Genomic DNA, 21,576 nt, shown 5'->3' with positions numbered 1-21,576 from the left:
GGGCAAATGCTATTTCACAGTACTGTAGGGAAATGATGACCACTGATATCCCAAAAGATCTCTCTGCCATTATCTAGACTTATATTCCTGTACCCTCTTGGATTTAAGACATCCCTGAATACAAAAGATGTTTCACAGCAATGTTTTAAAACATTGTGAACTTTTCAGCAGCAGGTTTCAAATCAGATGATCTGGAAAAAGGTCACCTCTCCCAGTTTACATAACTCCACCTTAGCAAAAAAAATCCCCTTCAGACCTGGCTTAGGAACTGAACAGTTAAAAAAGAAACCCATCAGCCAAGTTCCAAATGTCTGCATCCTTCTGAGTACAAAACTCAGAAGATCAATGATAGAATACTCCAACGGTAGTCTTGCACTATCAAAAGCAGGATATGAGTCTTCTCCTTTGTAAAAAAAAAAAGCACACTGCCCAAGTTCACACAGGGTCGTGTAATACAGGTCAGCTTGGTATATGTGCATGAACATAGCCTTCAGGAGAAACATGCATTTCATTGCTCAACGCTGATGTGTGTATCAGATTTATTTTCATTTCCATGAACGAATAAGTGCACCACTAACTAGCAAAGTGATGATCCACCCACAAGTAAAATCGATACAGAACCTAAAAGGCTTGGTTTAAATCAATACAAAAATATCTGTAATACAGTTAGCCAAACAGACAACTCACTAAGTAAACACGCTGTGCTGAAAATGAAGGAGTATAGAACTGAAACTTACAGCTTGTGTCAGATATGTGCGTTTCTTGGTGCTTTTCCCAGTATAATAGTTGCGGTCTTGCTGAAAAGGGATTACTACTTTGGTTGAGGCTTCGGGCTGTCTGATCTCAACTCAGCTTCTAGCCATATGCCCTTTCCCAAAATGTGTCTTCAGTTTTCCCCATAGTTTGTAATGTTACAACATAAAGCATATTTGTTTTGAATTCAAATTAAGAATTTAAAACTGCACTATGCAACAGAGAAGCAAAAGGCCGTTTGCTAAAGGCAGTTCAAGACTTAAGCCCTACTAGCTCAAAACAAAAAATAATAATAGACAACAGACAAATCTCAAAACCACTCTTGACCTCTGCAATACTCTGAAGCAAGGTTCTCCAATCCTGCTCCTGGTAGACAACTAGTCTTAAGTCACCTGCCTTTCAAGACTAGAAACGCCTGTAAGCTACTGATGCATCAAACTCTCTCTCATCCTAGCGTTAATCCCGCATCAGCAGGGTCCCCTTGTCGGCACGCCCGTCTCCATTTGTTGGTTTGAACCAAATCTTTGAGCTGACGTTGCCATTAAAGACCGAGACCAAAGTAATGTAGCCAGTTCATAGAGGGGGATTATTAGGAGGCACAGGAAATTTGGCCAGGACACCCGTGTTACACCCCTACTCTTTTCGAGAAACACCCTGGGATTTTTAATGACCACAGAGAGTCAGGACCTCGGTTTTACGTCTCATCCAAAAGACGGCGCTTGTTTACAGTATAGTGTCCCCGTCACTATACCGGGACATTAGGACCCACATGGACCGCATAGTGAGCGCCCCCTGCTGACCTCACTAACACCTCTTCCAGCAGCAACCTTAGTTTTTCCCAGGAGGTCTCCCATCCAGGTACTGACCAGGCTCACACCTGTGGGCTGCCAATTGTAAGTTGCAGGGTGACATGGCTGTTGGCCATACTGATGCATCAAACTGGTAATTGCTTAATTAAGGGAACTCACCTGGAGGACTAAAGAGTCTGTAGATTTTAGTCCTAAATTCTCCTTTAGATTTTTGTCCTAAATTATCTCTAAATTACTCAATTCAGTACACCACCACTTTATTTACAATGGAAGTGTTCTGTATATTTAGACATAGGCAGTTTATTGGTGACCTTTAACACCTGCTGGATTGGGGCTCCCCAGGACCATGGCTGGAGTTCTCTGGTCTAGGAGCTCCAAGGTGGAAAGCCTCTAAATAGACCTGCGCTACACTGAAGAAGGGCACCACTCTGAGAATCCGCATTACAAAAGAGCCAATCTTTCAGAACCACGAGAAAGAAAACGACTGACTTCCATGAAAACCAATGTTAGTCTAAACCTGAGGTATGCAACCCTGTGCCAGGACAGGTGCACAATGTTCCCTGGTTTCCTTATAGCTCTGAATGCAGATCTGTAAGTTGTTGAATCAAGATAAGTAAACATTTATGCTTTCCAGACCTCTGCGCGTTGAACACTAAAGCCTCCTACCACACTCAAAAGGACTGCTGCTCTCTTGGACTGGGGAAGCAGATGCCTGACCTACAGGCAGAGTTCCAACTAACCTCCCATCAGAAATCTGTAGAGTATCGAACATTCCACCCATCCATATTCTCACTGCTTTATTCAATACAGGGTCACTGGGGAGCCAGATTCTGTCCTGACAAGGAACAGCATGCATAGCAAGATACACCCTGAACCGGATGCCAGTTCATCGCAGAGAACATACAGACACACTCTCACCCGGGCTAATTTTCCCAGATGCCTATTAACCTGCTGTCTTTGTAGTGTGGGATGAAACTGGAAAACCTGGAGGAAAGCTGCAAAACAAACTCCACACAGATAGCACCCCAGGAATTGAAACCAGGGCCCCAACCCTGAGAGGTAACAATGCTATTCACTGCGTTGTCCATATTGAACCAGCAGTTTTTCAAATATTTTGGAGCTCATCCAGATGTATTTCAGAAATAGCAATTTTGTCAGCAGGAAAAACGGGGGTTTCTCAATAACCACTTCTTAGTTTTGATTCCTTATTTTCAGCACTGAATCATCTATAAAAGGCAGGCTAACATTCGGAATACAAAATGCACTATTGCGTAAGTTGTACACACAGAGAAAATATTCCATTATCGTCACCGTTGCCTATAAAATTATCTTTTTATGCTTAACCTTGTTGGTTAATACAATAATTCACAGTGCTCCATACATGGGGAAAACATACAAACTATGACAACTTACTGTTTCTCTCTTGATGATAGTAGTAAAATTAGACAAAGCGAAAAAGTTCAACCAGTGTCGAGAAGCTGAAGGGTAAATCACAGGGAATGTCAGTGAGTACTGCAAGTGTCGGACAGTAAGGATAGCAAACCACCCGGCTCTTGTAAAGCAAAAGATCACCTTCCTGAACACACGCTACTGTACTGCCAACATGAACCCTGAAGGGCCTCCTCACTTTAAAATCAGCAGCTCTGATATAAAGATGGAGCAACACGAAACATAAAATAAAGAGCAATTCTGATATTTTAAACAGAGGTGCAAAAAGTGAGGGAAAGCATCTTAATTCCACTATTTTATGATGTCTGTCATCACCAAGTCGTCTACGCGGGGGTCTCCACTAAATTATATTAAAGAGGGAGACAAATGTGTAAGTGTGCTTTTCAATGCAGAATGCAAGATTCCTACTATTCTTGCTGCCAAAAAAATAATAGGATTTATCTAGGGAGAACAAGCAACCAAGCATCTGGAGTAGTCGTCAGGGCTTTGGACTCCAGACCAGAGGTTCACAAGGTCGAATCCCACACATGGTGCTGCTGTCGGACCCCAGAGTGAGGCACTCCTCTCAGATTGCTCCCTGTACACACACTGTAAAAACAGCTACTTCCTATGTATTCAGTCTAAATGCGAATTTGTTCTCAACTGACTGATCCCGTTACAGAAATGGACTTTCTGTAACGGGAAGAAAAAATCTTCCCGTCTTCCTTCTTCTTCCTCCTCTGAAATCCCATACAACCCTTTACTGAAAACTGAATAAGCACTGGATTACAAGCCAATCCAACCAGCCATCGTGCGTTTCCTGGATACGCATGAACACACCCAACCTAAACAGCACCAGCCAACAAAGAGGCAGATAGTGTTGTTAACTTGATGGGGCTTTTCCTTCTGTCATATTACAGCACAAAAAAAAAACACCAGGACTTGTTCTGTTCTTATTCTGGACAGCACAGCGCGATCTGAGCTATTCCACACCTTCCAGCTTCCCTGTATTTGAAGGAGAGGAGATACAAGTAACAATTTTTTTTTCCTACCCTCCAGCAGCACACATCTTTGCCGTCGCCTGTCGGGGCCATTCCTGCTATTTCGCTTGCAATGCGAGACAACTGTGCTTCCTCATGTTGAACTTTATCCATGATTAGTGCTGCGTCGAAAAATGCAAAGGGCTGAAGGGCAGCTGTTGCATATTCAAGAGAAAGCACTTGCTGTCAATCTGCAACACCGCACTCGGCAGTGCAGCTCATGCGTGGATTGCGACACGCTGGTTTAGTTTACTTCATCGGGGGATAAATTACATAAAACCAGAATCTGAATTCATAAAGCAGCACAACTGACAACGCAAGAAAGGCTTTCATGTGTGCCGGAAATGCACAGAATTTAAATCTCCTTATTACCCTGGCACAGTGCTTCATCCACGTCGGCCAGTTGAACAAAATGCTGCAAATCCACTTAACATGCACAGGAAACTTTGGTATTTCAGCGCATTAGAAGCGCATTTCAGTGATTGTAAATGGGGGGAAAAAAAGGCAAAGAATCTTATGGTAAAAATACTGCCCTTTTAATAGGTTCCAATTTTATTGGCAACTTTTGAAGATGTTTAAAGGGAAACTGCTGGGAGTCTCCTCTGTCAGAGGGTTATGAGTTAATACAGTGTGCCAGGGCCTTCACTAGGACTCTTAGAGGCGAACTACAGCCAGGTCCAGCGCTTGCTTTCAGGGCGAATTTAATCGGCAGTTATGATGTGATGGCTGCTTTTAGCAACTTTGACAAATGTTCACCGACATCCCAGCCAAGACCCCCTAAAAGAGTGGCACTGCGGAATCAGCCTTTGTCCTACGCAAGGGCATCTGCTCCGCACCAGACAGAAGCTGAACACACAGGCACTTCCTGACTGTAAATTCCCCAAACAAATTAAAAAGTACCTACTCGCACAAAATGACAGGGAGGTTTTAAGTTCACGTCATGTTCATTTATTTATCCTCTCACTACACAACCACCCCAAAGAAATGAGAGTGATATAAATTTACACAGGCAATGAGGTCACTCCCTCTGACCCCTTACAATCAACACAATCCATCAGCATCAAGCTGAAAGATACTACCGCCTCCACATTACAATTCTGCTCACTCTCAGCTAATTATTACTGCCTGCACGTTTGTTTGTATTCACTGGACACCTGCGGATCTTCCTTCATTAGTGATGAGGCACCAAAAATCAGTAGTTCCAAGTCTTCACTCTCACTTTAATCAAAATAGGGTCAATTTCATCTTCATGGACAGTAGGACTCCTGAGATCATTACACAAATTTAGTTTGTCCCATTACGCCAAACAGCAGTGCACCACACACACTCACGCTAAGCCATGTTCTACAGCAGTGCCCAGAGAGCCAGGGCATAGACTCAGTTAACCTAATGTGTGCACACTTTCATCAGTCTGACTCTAGAGAGCAACATGGGAAGAATCCAAGCAGACAACTAACCCCATGTGCCGGTAATAGACAGGTTCGCTCTTTCACTACAGCCAAGAACGTCTGTTCAACAATCAATTTCTCATCAGTCCCAATATAACAGATTTCTTCATTTGTCTCCCATTCATGTGGTGAAAATTGGCCTTCTGGCAGTGTTGGGAACAACGAAACCCCAAGCCTCCAGATAGGGCTGTCCGTGACTGCTTGACATCGTGTACTGGGTGCTGGGATAGAGCCACACTTCCACTTTGTAGGTCAAGGCATCCCATTTTAATATTGGAGGGTTCTGTACAATCAAGCAACTGACACTGCAAACAGGACCCATCTACTCCTAAAAGAAGCCACCACTCTCGCGCTCAACCATGTGCTGTTTGGCTTGCACCCATAGGCACCCTGGACTGCACACAGACAATCCATTACTGAGTATACCAGCCAAAGCTGCTCTTTTAATCAATGAACGTTGAACAACCCCAAAAATAGGTATATTTCAACTTTTGACATAAAATTCTCTTTGAATAAAGCTCTGGGGGAAAAAAAAACCATGCTAAACACCATCCTAAACACTAGTTCTCAGATCAATAGTCATTCCTAATATGAATATCAGAGGTTTACCATGCCCCCTGAAAAACAAGAAAAGGCAGGCATCTCCCTGTAAGCCCAACTCCCTCTCCTTGGAACCACTGGGCAGCTTGGTTATTAGTACACCAGCTGGCCACAAACAAGCCAGCTGCACAGCACTCTCACCACAACACGAGAAAGATTATTACTGTTATCAAGGGGGCAGAGGCAAACTGGACACAGATTAATGCTACAAGCACAGCCCAATCAACTGCATCAATATAGCTGATTACTTTATCAGTAGGGATGTTTGGGCTGGCTTTAAATAGGCAGTACCAAGGGAGAAATTCAGCTCTTTACGTAATTAGCTACCGGGGACAGATGGACATAAACAGTCTATCTCAAGGAGGGGGTGAACAACACAGACTCATGTTTGTGTCCTGCCATACAATATGGGCTGTTTGAGGAGGGTCTCCAGAGAATAGGGCCAAGACGCACAGACAGTGCCACAGCTTTCCGATATACAGCTCAGCCACGCGCCTCTCTCTCCCAGACGCACGCTTGCTGCAAGTAAGCAGGACAGCGTAGAAGAGATGACCTAAAACTGAATCGCAGAGGTCGCCTCACGGCTTGTGACAGAGGATACATATCAAAATGCATTAAAGGTGAAACAGTTCTTGTTACAAAATCCATTTTCTTTTGCTTTCTCATCCACCGCCTCCCTCGTGTCTCACGGAGGAGCCCAACTTAATTTCAAACACAGTCCTAAAAGACACGCTTCAGATGAGGGAACGCCGCCACCCTCTGTATCCCTTAGTTCTGGCCGCCTTGTCAGCACATCCTTTGAGGGTGACGGGAACAAAGGTTTGTTTCCTCTTTGAGTTTCCAGTATAAACAGAATTAATTGCCATTCCTGTTTTTCAGATCTGCAATTTCATTTATTTTTAATTTGAACATTACTCGCAGATCCATGCCTGCCGGGCGCAGGAAGATAAATATCTCTCCGAAACGAACACAAATTAAAGTGGTGCATTAGCATAGCGACTGTGCCAGGCTGCATTGCAGGGTAACTCACTGAGCCCAGGCTGGGGAGGGGGAGCTGGGTTTGAGGTCCAAGCACTGGCACACCCGCCGAGAACACGAATTCCAGTAATTCACCGGAAGAGTATCAGAACTCCAGCACCACCGGGGAGAGAGCTGGAGGAGGGCAATTTACTTAAACATGTTTTATTTTTCCTTGAAGTGCAATCAACGTTTGCTTCACAGGTTTCTTGTTAAAAATGTAGCAAAACTGCTAACACTTTATTTTAGCAGAACAACAAAAAACGAGAGCCCTACAGGGTACAGGCACACTCTCCCAAATCCTTGTCTTGATTCGTCCTTGGAGTTCTGTCCAATTGTAGTAGAAGATACAAGATGTTTGGTTGCCGATTCACAAAGTGGCTTTTTTATTGCCCCTTTATTTCTTTAGTGCTCACTTCTAAACTATGAAGTGGTATCACATGATTTGGGGGTTTCGAAAAACTTATATCACAGTTGGAAAGGTTCAGTGGTCTCGAGCTGCCCTGTCACTCAAACGCAGTCGATGCCTGGCAGCCTGCTGGTTCCCCATGCTGAACTTGCAGAGGCAGGCTATCGACAGTCTGTCACTGGAAAGAGATCCTTATTAATAGGATCACCAAAGTTTTTCATAGGTTTAAAGGATAGCCCATGAAGATGAATACTCCCTTACCCTGAATAAAAAATTGGTGCGATATATATTAATTATGCACAGATCCTTGTTTGTATTGCTCCCAAACCTAACAGTAAGGGGGAAATTAGTCTGTTTTCTTCATTTAAATTATGTTCGACCTCATATTTGACACATTTTAGAGGCTTTCTGCCTATGTATCTCTCACACTCACTTCAGAGCTGGAGAATATTGATGTGGGTCTGCTGGAGCACAAACTGTCAGAATCAGCAGATGAGAAAAACGCTTTCAGGCACAACTGAAGTGCATTCACTGTCTGCCACATCGCGCCTAACTTTAACAAACTGGTACTTTACTAAAGCCTTTACTTTGCACAGTGCCTTACTTCAGTGCTTCTGCAGCAAAGCACACACCAAAATATCCAAATTTTGCCACCTAATAAAAGATCTCAAATATTTATCATCATACGTGTTCAACGTCCCCCAATTGCAACTTCCAAGTGAAATTGTCCTCAAATATAGTGGGACTGCCCAATTCTCTCACCACTTCCCTTCCCTCTTATAATCAGCTTTCCACATGAGCATCTGCATCAGGCCCTGCAAGATGCTCAAAGTCTTATATTGCTTTGACTTGGGCTGATCTTTGTTTGGTGGTGCCTTGCCTGTATACCCTCAATGCTGAGGCCAGAACAGGGCCCTGCTGTTGTACCAGGCTCACAATACTTCAAAACCACATCTCAACTTGAGCGACTGAGTCCTGTGCCGGCTGGGTGAAAAGCAGGAGGGAGCGAAGATTTCAATCGGCTGAATACAACCCCAACTGAGGAGACCCATGCCAGAGGTGCCTGGGCAGAGACTAGAGTTGACAGCAGAAAGAAGGATGAGTATAGGACACTCACACCCCATCCCAGAACCATATAGCCAAGCATCTACCACCCCCATCAGCCACCTGGGGGCAAACGGGGATCAAACCCATCCTTATGCTCTGAACGGATACGTTACCACATGATCTGTATGGAAGCACACAGTTAAGTGTGTGCGTGCTGTTGCAGAGATTGATTACGAAATGAATGAATGAAAATGAAAAATTAAACAAAAATTGCATTAACCATGAATAAAAACATTTGCATGGATATTACCCAGCAGAAGCAGTGTCACTGTTGTGAAGGAAGTAGGGGAAGGAAGCCCTTAATGAGAAGACAATGGGCTACAGTAGATTCACTTCTGCGGAGCAGGGCTTTGGAGAAATGGCATGACAACCACGTCGCTGGTTTAGAAAAAACAAACAAAACGTGACATCTGTGATCAGACAACCGGTTCAGGACACTGGGGGAACAACTGCAGATGTTTGGGGTTTTCCAACGAGCTTAGGTTTCAGCGAGCACCACTTGAATTTCAGTGTTGTTTTCCAGGGAATTCTTCCCTCTTGTTTAGGAGAGGATAAACGGGTAGGGTGTGCTGGGGGCAGACAAAAAGGCACTGATCCATGTACAACGCCTCACTCATACACTTTTGTTGACAATTCCAAAATAGAATACAGACCTAGAATAATGTACAGTAGACAGCCAGAAATGTATCCCTGCATACTGTTTACTACAGTTTTATATAGTGTGTCTCCCATAATAAAATGAATATCCCAGGATTCATCCGGTCTTTTGTCTCCTGGTGTGACTACAGATAATGAAATGTAACTGTCACATCAGTACACATCAGTATTTGTACTGTAACTGGACCTCAGGTCAAATCCCCCAAAAAAACACATGGATTGGAATTCAGCCTACTCCTAACCTTAATGCTTATAGCCAGCTCACTTTTCAATTTAATTTGGCAGGTTTGACCCTAGTTTAGGCCCTAATTTTGTCTTCGCTGGAGGTGCTCTGACTACAAACCCAGTGCAAACGCAAGGATGCAAGGAGAGCAGGAAAAACCCAACGTAGTTTAATGAAGAACGTTAGTTGCTCATTAAGACCTGAAGATTAATGGGCTTTAAAAAAACATGGCATGTAGTCTTAAATCGCAGTCTGGCCGTTTCCTTTTCTCTGCGCTGGGCACCCGCCTCTGTTGCTTGGTCCATGATTTTAAATGGATCTTTTTAAATTGTATTTTATTAGCAGTAACCTTAGCTAACAATAGCATCCATCTTATACCGATGTGAAAGGACAGCACACATTTTAATTAGCGGCTTGCTTTTAACCATTCCTTTTAAGTATTAATTTTTAATTAGTTACTGTCTCTTACAGTATTGCTCCCATGAATTAAAGAACCTAGATTAAAGGCTTATGACAATCAAAGCAAAAGTAATAGTTTTCATAGCCCTGTCATACTGTATGTCCCAGGAGCAACCATTTCCTGGTTGGTCTTCTATCCCGGGTGTTTGGTAGCTCTGCTGAAATCAAACCTCTCTAGAAGAGAGTAGTCCTGAAATATCAATTAATCGGTCTGCTCAAACTGTAGTTGTTCAGTGATGTCGGAACTCAGATTTCAGTCTGTTCTCAGAGCTGAGACTACCTTTAACAATTGAAATGTGGATGAATATCGATATGAATCAGAAAAATCACTATTTTAGGTAAAGGTATAATATGTTTTTTGGGAGAGACAAATCTCTTCCATCTTCCATTTCCATTTGTTCCTAGTTTCTGTGAAGGACCAGCAGTAATATAAGGTATGACACATTTTCAATTACTTTTTGGGGGTGGAAAATCTGCAGTTTTTTTAACACCACACAGCATTTTAGATTAAAGATAAAGGTCCAAAGATACCAGTTAAAACAGCACTTAAAATATGTCAAATCCTCAAATTCATCCCAGCAGACTTCTTCAGAATGAGCAGTCAAACACACATGAAATAACACAAATGCAAACTAAGGCAAAATCCATTTAAAACCAAGAACAGGAGGTACTTCTTTACCCAAAGGGCTGTGGGAGAATGGAACAAGCCCTTTAGTCATGTTGTTGAAGTTGACACCCTATCTTGGATTAGTTAGCTATTAACTACCCAATGGGCTAGATGGATTGAGTACCTTTCTCTTGTTTGTAGCATGTCACGGACACACTGTATATACGAGAATAATTGGGAAAGCAAATGAAAAGGAATAAGTAACAGCTTATCCCATGTGGATACAGAAAGCCTCTTTATTTTTATGTATACAACAATAAATAACATTACAGGGGGCTTATATTAAAGAGTGTAATTCTCTTATAAAATCCAGTTGTCAATATATGATGTGACTGAATCAACTCAAATTCCCTATGACATTACAGAAATACCTGAAACGGCAACAATTGTTTTGGCTTTGGTCGGGCAGACAGAATGATGAGACTCCAGGATCTCATCCTTGGATATGACTTGATATTTCAACTGTAGGTCTGTTTCTGGTGTCTTCTTTACTGTGTCATCACATTTACCATTAGTTTACAGCCTTTACTGTAGATCGATTAGCTGGAATTTACACATCCTAAATCTCTCTTCTGATCACATTACATACAAATGAAACACTGGGCTCCCTGCAACCCCCACCCCATGGTTAAGGCAAACCACTCCCAGGGCAAGGAAATTCCTCGCAGCCCCTTGCTGGCAACTGCAGCATTTTCTTTAGCTTTTACCACACTTTCTCTTGGACATTAGACCTTCTTGAAGGGCGTGTGACGAATCTGTGGGAGCAGCTTGAAATTTGTACAATTCTGCGCTGAAATTCAAGCCCCGAAGTCTGGAATTTAATTAATAAGAGGGATTAATGAAGCCTCTGCTTAAATCAGAACGAGCCTGAGAAGCTCAGCTGCAGTCTCCAGCCCCAGTAGAGAGAAAAAGAGGTGGGGGCAACCCCTCGACCCTAGGGGCAAAAGATTTAAGACCGAGAGAAGAGAGCTGAATAACAACTGCACAAATGGAGCACTTGGAAAATGATATTGTATAAATCCAGGGTAATTATCTGCAGTGGCTAGAAAGGAGTCACTGAAATTTTTTTTTTTTTTTTTTTTTAGACGAGAGCTCTGGTGATATTCTGCACACAGTTAATGCGACTCAGAAGTTCCCCCCTCAGCAAAAGGATCCATGGGCCTGGACACTTAGAAACATCAGTACGAAAGACCAGATTTTTTAAATAATATTAATAATAATAATTGCTTACACTTATATGGCGCTTTTCTGGACACTCTACTCAAAGCGCTTTACAGGTAATGGGGACTCCCTTCCACCACCACCAATGTGCAGCATCCACCTGGATGATGCGACAGCAGCTATAGTGCACCAGAACGCTCACCACACATCAGCTATGAGTGGAGAGGAGAGCAGAGTAATGAAGCCAATTTATAGATCGGGATTATTAGGAGGCCATGATTGGTAAAGGTCAATGGGAAATTTGGCCAGGACGCCAGGGTTACACCCCTACTCATTTCAAGAAATGCCCTGGGATTTTTAATGACCACAGAGTGTCAGGACCTCATTTTTAAGTCTCATCCGAAGGACAGCGCCCGTTTACAGTATAGTGTCCTCGTCACAATACTGGGGCATTAGGACCCACATGGACCGCAGGGTGAGCGCCCCCTGCTGGCCCCACTAGCAGCAACCTTAGTTTTTCCCAGGGGGGGTCTCCCATCCAGGTACTGACCAGGCTCACACATGCTGAGCTTCAGTGGGTTGCCAGTTGTGAGTTGCAGAGCGATATGGCTTCTTAATACAGAACAGATCTAAATAATTTAAAAATCTTTAATTTATTAACGAATAAAACAAGTCTTTTCCGATTCAATCATTTTCAGGATCTGACCCCGAAACATTGACAAGTTGTGTTTGACTGGTTGATGTTGCATATTCAAGATACACAAGTGAGGAAGACAAGACCAAGAAGAGATGGTAAGATGGCACCAGTATGAAACAGAATCCAACCATTTTTAACTTATTGTAAGAGCAGGGGATTTTGACTTTGTTACTCAAAAAATGATTCTGAAGTAAAATCATTAACTCATCTACAATTTTTCTGATTAAAAGTGGCACGAAATAACATCAACATGCCATGTGTATTTTCTGGGAAGGGACCGGCAGTGAAGACATTTTAGTTTGGACTGGTGGGGTTTGGGGGGGGTGGGAGGGGGTGGACACACGCCTTTTAAAATTGAACCCAGCAGACTAAAAAAAACTGGCTTTAGAGACATCAAAGCTGAAACACAACTAATAAATGTACTAACAAAACTCTGCGGCCTGCCAAGACTTTCCGGCAACTTCTAAACTCAGAAAGAGGAAATAAAGGGCAAACATCTGTGCCCTCAAACGGCACAGCCAAACAAAACTCTGTTAATTAAAAATCTGATTTCATGTATTCCTGCATAACAAACAAACAGAAAGACTTGCCTGCTTCGGATAAAGAAGACTGGCTGATTGGGGAGGAATTTGAAAATAGGAAAATAAGACTCCGCTTGTCTTCTTCTACCAATGTCATAACTGCAAAAAAAAGAAATGAGTCTGCAGGTACTTATTAATATATAATACAGAACAACCACAGACACAAGTTGTTCATCATCATGGACGAGCAGAAGAGCCAGAAATCAAAATCTAATGGTACTTGAATAATATATTAACATGTTCGTAAACCACAGAAATAGATTTTCACGAAGACCAGCTTTGCCCTTGTGTGACTTTGGCAGACATGAGCACACACTGAAAGGGCACTTTAGAGCCAGGCTTACTCACCAGCTAGCAAGTGTGGCAGGAATGGGTTATTGCCAGCCAGCAAAGAAGCTGGAAAAGCCTGAATGATGTGGCTAAATCTCAGCACGTCCATCAGGGCAGTACTATAAAGCCCAGGGCTTTAGCATCAGGCTCTGATCTGTCACAGAAAACAGCAGAACACAAGTTGGCAAGGGTACCTAAAAACCCAGATGCACAATGATTGGAATAAGTCTCCTTTCATTCCTTAGGTATCAGATTGTGAATATGACAACTGAGCTATTGTTTCGCCCAACAACAACAACAACAAAAAAAGTCTAAATATGTAGCTTTTAGCATATTAAAAAAAAATCATGAAGCATTCGGAGATCTTGTGTGATAAAAAGCACAATAATTATACTGACATACAAGAGGTCCCCAATAAACACCAAGCTGAGGTACCAAAAAATGGGCTACTTGTAGCGTAACAACTTATATAGGGAAATTTTTCCCCGTAACAATAACGGAAAATAGTAGGGATAGAAACCGTAAGATGGAGAAAAGTTTTCATGTCTAGTGATCCAAGCACATAAAGTATCTGTACTGTTTTTAGAACCACCACTGAGCTTAAGGACCTTATAAACAGCATTTCTACCTACCGAAAAGTTAAAGGAAAACAGCTGTCAAGATATAATATTATATTAACATTTTTACGCTGAATTAACAGAAAACCTGTGACATTTTTACATTTTTTACCATATCAAATTTTATGTTTTGCATGCAAAGAAGAATTTTAAAAAGCATTTTAAAAATATTTACCTGGATAAAGTATCAATCACTTTTATGATCTAACCCCGAGACGATGACAACACAACAGATTGTTCAGACTGAGGAAGCCGAGAATCACAGAGTCCTGGTAACATGGTGCCAGCATGAAATACATGTATAATTCAATCATTTTCATGTAAGTAAGAGTGTAAATACAGGGGATTTTAAAATTGTGATTCACAAAACATTGAAGAAGTGAGTACAGGTAAACAGATATCAAATGATTATGAACTAAAAATCATGAACTCCTCCACTTTGTTTCTGTAGACGTGGCAGCAAATAACATCAACACAAGTATTCAAAATTTCAGGCCTATTTAAAACATTCAAAAACATATCAAAAAATTTTTCAACCTCACAAAAGACAGAGCCGTCTCCAAACTCCTATTTGTGTTTCATTAATGGCAGGAGTTAGTGTGAGAAAACAAACAAAAGTAAACTGTATGATCATGTTATTTGCAATGCAGGCAAAGTTTGGGTGCTTTGGGTCAATGAAGCCTCTCAATCAGAATTATTCTCCCAAAGGAATTACTTGAAAAAAACTTAATTTTCTGAATTAGTCTAAACCTTGATTAATGTGACTTAACCAAGAGGGATATTTAAAGACTTCTGATTTTTGCTATAAACAAGATTCTTCTCACAGATTACACATACCATATGAAAACCAGGGTTGTAACGTTTCCCAGAACTGCGAAGTGCGCCTGGGACTCTGTTGTGGCTTTGTGACTCCCACACTGCTTCCCAGGGCATCAGAGAAGGGCCTCCAGGGCTTATACACAGACAGGAAGGAGCTTTTCATTAAGAACTAGATTTAGTCTGAGGAACTCAAGCTCTGCAAAGCATTTCTATCTTGATGCTCTGGAATGACGACAAATTATATGAATGTAAAAATGCAATACCGGTAATTTTACTGATCAGTGTTACAGTATAATGACAACTACTTACAGCATGGTTTTTATTATTTGCTTATAAGCACCACCATCGCTCAGGAAATAAATGCAGAGGTGGCCCATTTCCAGCAGCCATATCACCCTGCAACTCACAACTGGTAACCCACTGAAGCTAAGCAGGTGTGAGCCTGGTCAGTACCTGGAGGGGAGACCTCCTGGGAAAAACTAAGGTTGCTGCTGGAAGAGGTGTTAGTGGGGCCAGCAGGGGGCGCTCACCCTGCGGTCCATGTGGGTCCTAATGCCCCAGTACAGTGACAGGGACACTATACTGTAAACAGGCACCGTTCTTCGGATGAGACATAAAACCGAGACACAGCACAAATTTGGACAAACAAGCAATAATACACCACTTAGTAAAATAATAAGTATTATAACACCCCAAGAAGGCTCCACAGACGAAACATTACGTTTTCTTTCTTCTCTTTTCAGCATGGAATAAACCTATTACTTGTTTCTAATAAGTATTATATACCAGCACTTGGAAATACGACAATCACTACTGTTAGTGTGGCTCTATGTTTCTTAGTTCAGGTGGGTAGCTGCGTCAGGATGCGTAGGCTGCAAAGGAACAAGTAATAGGTTTATTCCATGCTGAAAAAAAGAAGAAAGAGAAAAAAGAGAAGAAAGTAGGTCTATGTTTCTTAGACCTACTTCTTTATACTTATGAAGTACAAGAACCACAGACCCAAACCTTTATTGTTCTTAATGAGTCACAAGCACCGCAGCCCTAATTTCCACAGCCTCTCTCTTTCAGTGAAAGTGTTAATTGCGTTCTCTCCCCCTCCCCTCTCGGCCTTCTTCCCCTTCGTTGGTTCAAGTCTGCACCCTCTCCCTCACACCCCGATCCTTCCCTGCGTGAGTTTCTAACATTGAGAGGCTTGTTTTCATCTGGCATTAATTTCTCTTTCTTCCAAGATGTAGAAAGATGTGGCTTTGACTCTTTTGTCTCAGAAATTTGCATAGGATCTCTCCTTTTGTGCAGGATGCATCCCCCCCACCCAATGCGGTGAGTTCAGGTCGCCTTGGCCCATGTTTGGTCAGCGCTGGAGCCCCCGGGTGGCGGTGGGCTTGACAAAAAGGAAGAGCAGCTCAGGAGATTAAACTCGCAACAAGAGCCCTGCGGTTTACAGCATGGGGGGGTTTGGCTTGCAATAGGTGTGAATGAAACAGCCCCCACCCCACCAGCTCCCTGTGCAGAATGGCACCCAGCAGGAGATCCCAGGCTCCCTGCCTGTCTCTCTCTCCGAGCCTCTCTCGCCCTATTCTCTCAGCCTTTCTCCATTCTCCGAGGCTCTCTGGCTCCTTTCCTGGCCCCCTCCATGCTGAATGGAGCCTGGTGGGAGCAGGGCAGCTACTGGCATGGGAGCTCTCACCCGCAGCACAGCTCTCCTCCACTGCACTGAGCCAGTGGGTGCGTGGGAGAGCGGCTGTGCTCCTGCGGGCATAAATTCCTCCCCTTCCACGCCGAAGGCCTGCAAATCTGCCAAGGCCACCTAAGCTCCAACAAACGAGCACATCATCGAAAAAGGTCAACGTCACGTTATTTGCAACAGTCAACAAAACCAGTTCGCGAGCAGATGTTAAAAGGGGGGAAGAAAAAAAATCTAAGGGGATTTCCAAAAAGCAGCTGGATTCGAACGAGGCAACAATGGAAAAAGTGGCTAATCCTGAAGTCCCCACTACAGTAACAGTATGACCCCCCATCACCCTCCTTCCTGAAGCCATTAAAAAGAAAAAACATTCGCCCACAAGTCTGAGAAACGATAACGTGATTAAGAACCTTGCTCAATAAACAATTACAAGACAAAGGATTTTCCGCCCGTTAAAAGCAAGAATCCTGGGGCTCCTGACCTTTCAGCTCCCCAGCGGCAAAGTAACCACTACAAGAACTCCCTTGTTTTCCACTCCTGTGCTTCTCACCCCCGCCCCCCCCCCTCCACACTGCAAAACACACAGGCACTGTTCACACCAATAGTGGGATTACAGCTCTCTCCATGCTTATCAGCAGCACATCACAGGCACACACAGACACGGAGAGGAACACGCTGCAGTGCATCTCATTCTGCCACATACTCGCATCAGGGGATGGAGGTGGGGGTGGTGTCCACGTGACCAGCATGCCATGGTCCACTGCTGAAAGTTTTTCTGAGTCTTAAAACTTATTTAACTAAAAGCTGTTAAATTGCAGCAGAATAACGCCGTCTTATTCCGCCAAGACAAATGGAAAAAAAACATGATTCCGACAGCACAGCACGCTTCAGCTGTGCCACACAAACCTTACAGTAAAACTTCCTGCTCCTTATGAGGCGACGAAAGTCATTTCAGCTGGCAAAAGGCCAGCTGAGTCTCATAATGAGGGCTACTACTATCTGTACACTCGGGGAAAACGCATCTAATAAGGGGAGAGACTGTTCCTTTTCACCATGTGCACAAAGGGTTTCAGACAGAAGCAGTTAATAAGCATGAATGACAAAGCATCAATGCACCTACAGAGGGAAAAGGGAAAAATGAGTGTTGCTTGAGATGAAAAGCAGTCTTCCGGTCTATGTCCTAGGGAGAGGTGTTCTGTGCGTCAGAGATTAGCCTACATTTCTCCTCAAAGATACTCTTCTCATTCTCTACATCAGCAAGTGGATAATCACTCTTGCATAGATGTGGCCTAAAAAACTGGATTCACGCCAGTCTGACAAAAAGCAAAAATACAAAATGAGTGTAGCATTTGATATTTTCGAGGGGCTGTATTTTATAAGAAGAAAGTTGGGTACTTTTGCACTGCATTCATGGACAACAAGAACAGCGTGGCTCACAAATGGATGATCGCAGAGCTCTGCTCTTTCACGTAATCCTCTTTCTGTTAACCTCTTCAGCATCTGAGGCAAAGAAGTGGTTATTTTTACTCGTCAGTGATAGGCAGGCAGAACGGAAAGGCAGCAGATTCAGAGAGCAGGGTTTTGCTCCAGCCGAGACCCTCTGTTCACAGCTCTCTGGAGGAAGAAAAAGCACTGCCCTGCACTCCACACACAGAGTAACTGTAGCTCAGACAACCATTTACAGGTCGGAGGTTACTCTCAACTGCAGTTAGCCAGGGCTGCAAGCTGCAGAACAACCCTCCCTTTCCCTGAGAGAATATTTCACATATTTCTCCGCAGTCTGAAATGTGCTCTTTTTTGAGGGAGATGGCGAGAGGCACAACAGGCCTTTATTGGTGGGGGGGGGGGGAGAACTCCCATGTTGCCATGGCTACACAGACACAAGCACTGACAGCCCCTGAAGACACATGGAAAAAGCGAGATTAAAAAGACAAAGAGAAGTGGAACAAGTCTTCCGAATCAAGACTGAGAACTACAGTGTTAACAAACAAGGAGATAAAATTTGAGCGTTTCAAATTTGAAACCGGTTTCGCACGCTAACCTACCACAAGAACCATAAGAGAGAAATTACTTAGAAGCCCAGGATGTTAATGTTCAAGAAAAAAAAAGTATTGTAGACACTGTTCACAGTAGCTTACACAAATCTGAAATGGCATCTAGTATGCTCTGTTAGAAAGCAAAGGTTTAGTAAAAAAAAAAACAGACAAAGACGAATTTCAGATTTTCTTTGTAACAGATATGCACACTCTCTCCGTGAAAACCTCAATTCACAGAGCTCCTTACCAGCCTACTCTCCACCCACACAGAAGAAGCCACACTGCAGATTAGTACTCTCAGTGCTTTGCAATGTTCTGCAGGTCATGTCAAGCTCATCCAATCAAATAATTAAGGTGGATAACAATAATGCATTAATATTTACTGTACTGAAGTGACAATGGTAAACTATGATCTTATTTTTAGTACTTACCTGCATGAAAAGCAGGTTTTCATTCATACACTTTAAGAGATTCAGGGGCCACCGAAAACCTGAACAAGGAACCAATTAAGTCTCACTTGCACATTGATCAGAGCCATTTCGGGACTTTAGACAGTTGTGTATATTAGATAGAACCATACTTATATCCTCTGTAAGCTAGATGTATTAGCCATATAAACTAGATTTGGGACTGTATTTATACATTTCCTCTTTATCAGTAGCTTTTCTACATAAACCTCAACTCTAAATATGATATGAATCTTCTGTCCCTGAAAGCACGCCAAGCACAGAAAAGTCATGTCCTTTCCTTAGTCTACAACAGGCAGGACGTGGTCATAAATCTTGCAGCAGAACTGCCTCCGATGTAGGCCATTCCACATCTCTCTCAGCTTCTCCCTCTGTGGACTTACAGGGTCTGACTGTGACACAGGGCTGGTAAAAATGACTTAATTACTTAATTAAAAATGACACGGTCATATTCGTAGCGCTAAGGCGATCTGCAGCAACAGGAACACTGAGGTAGAGACCTCTGCAAACAGCGTGCAGAAGGGCCACAGCCCTGAGGAAAAGTCATTTGCCCCATTTCCGCTATTAAGATGTAGGTTTTCCAATTTATGCGTTTCCAATGATGAAATCTGAACCAGCCCTACAGAACAAAAATAAAACCCTAAATACAGGAAAGATCTCTTTTCCCCACACTCCTTCCATGCCCATGGTATGTCATGGCTGTGTCCATCAGGCCCCATGTGATGCACAAGCCAATCTATGACATGCAGATAGGTTTCCATTTGCTCTGTCTAATGCAGGGGTGGGGAACATCTGGCCCGCGGGCCGTATAAGGCCCGCGAAATCATTTGGTCTGGCCCTGCCAAGGCAACCACAGGGGTAGAGATGGGTGATAATTCGATAACGATAATTACCGCGATATAATTTTCCTCTATATAATTTTAACAAAAGTTGATATATATGTTTCTGTTTGCATGTTTGGGCATGCGCACAAAATACTGCGCAAGTGCGTGTGTGTGTTGCAGACCAGGCAGCTAACAGATTTGTTTAATGTTTCTGCTGTTTGGCAAGTGTTGTGTTCTTAAAATAAAGAGTTGTTTAATTTACCAATTACCTGTCTGGTTTCTTCAACTTTCACTCAGGAGAAAACATCTGCCTTTAAACTTGAAAGAAATAATGATTTGACATTTATCGGGATAATTATCGATATTGACTAATATGAAAATTTTAATGTGATATCATGATAACATGACAGGACAGACACGCATGTTTCTCGCCGTCTGCCTGTATTGCGGTGACTCAGAGGACAGTCAGTGCCAGGCAGGCTGGGAGTGTACACGTTGCGAAAGTGTTAACACACTGTGTTTTACGAACTGCGGGATGAAGTCAAGCAGTTCATGGAGGTGAAGGGAAAACCTGTCAGGGAACTCAATGATAGCAAGTGGCTGTTTGATCGACTGCGGTCCAGACTGACCAACACAAACCTGGAAAAGCAGTTGCAAGTAGCAACATCATCAATACCAGCTAACATCACACGCCTCACCAAAGAGAGGCAGTTCTAGCCATCATATTAGGGGTGAGTTAATTAAATGTTTGACCAAGTATAGCAGGCTAATTTTAAATTGATAATATTGTATGGCCCGCGAATTATGTTATAAATATCCAAATGGCCCTTGGCAGAAAAGAGGTTCCCCACCCCTGGTCTAATGGATATCGAAACGAAGTCTAACTGGACAATGACCTGACTTAAAATTTCCTGGCTTGACACGTTTTTTTGTTTTTCTGAAAGTATGAAGCTTCATGCTTTTAAATCAGAGTACATGAGTCCAAGAGTACACCCCCTTCCACTCACTTTGTCAGGTGAAAAGTCTAGGCACTTCCTCTCCAAGCACTGGGAAGTCGGACACCCCAATATTCCAGACCCTCGCGAGAGGAGGCTCCCCTCCGTACCAGTCGCCTGGGACTGACCAGAATGATTCATCTGTGCTCCGACTAAAGCCATGTGACACTGCAGTGGGGCAGGTACTTCTGCTTTGAATCCATTTATAAAATTCAGACCTTAATCCATGAATTACGGGGAAAATGAATATTGTATTTTACATTTAATACATTTTACATATGTGATATTTTTACAAGGGAAAAACATCATCTTTGAATGAAGACATTATGCAATAAAGGTAAATTATGCAGAACTAACTGCCTTTGGGACTTAATGCAGAATCTTAAGCAGGGAAAAATACACTGTGTGGGTCTACTAATGTGTTCTATTAAACTCGGTAACCTTTTCCGATACAGTGATAGTCTCTAGACACTGTGACATCCATTCCTGTTTTCTCTGCACTTCTTGTAATAGTTGTAAAGTACGGACCCTTGCCAGTTTGGATTTAACGCAAATCTTTTGCTCTATTCTGCCTTTAATTTCTCTTTTAAAGCTTTTCTTTTAGTTTTTTGTATTATTTAATTTTATTTCTTTTTCTTTTTGTTTTCTTTTGCATAGACAAGTTCCAATCTAGCAAAAGTTTCTTGACACCGAAATGTCCTCCCATACATAAGGCAAAGTTTAAATATCTTGATAAATCTGCACAAGC

General features: G+C 42.7%; 1 protein-coding gene across 4 annotated transcripts in view; it reads right to left on the bottom strand.

The window, feature by feature from the left end:
* The window catches only part of ndst2a (N-deacetylase/N-sulfotransferase (heparan glucosaminyl) 2a), a 135,261-nt gene that overhangs the window by 74,727 nt on the left and 38,958 nt on the right, over window positions 1–21,576 (bottom strand). Inside the window, exon 1 of one of the 4 annotated variants that reach the window (XM_015347830.2) lies at window positions 4,043–4,207. The exons of the other annotated variants lie outside the window; for them this stretch is intronic. The gene's annotated coding sequence lies outside the window, so the exon portion shown is untranslated. Of the gene's footprint in view, window positions 1–4,042; window positions 4,208–21,576 lie in introns of those variants that run through there. 4 annotated transcript variants of the gene reach the window in all.

Source organism: Lepisosteus oculatus, chromosome 4 (genome assembly GCF_040954835.1).
Source record: "Lepisosteus oculatus isolate fLepOcu1 chromosome 4, fLepOcu1.hap2, whole genome shotgun sequence".
Taxonomy (NCBI): domain Eukaryota; kingdom Metazoa; phylum Chordata; class Actinopteri; order Semionotiformes; family Lepisosteidae; genus Lepisosteus; species Lepisosteus oculatus.
The sequence above is the reverse complement of the archived record's forward strand: the minus strand, read 5'-3'. Positions and strand labels throughout refer to the sequence as shown.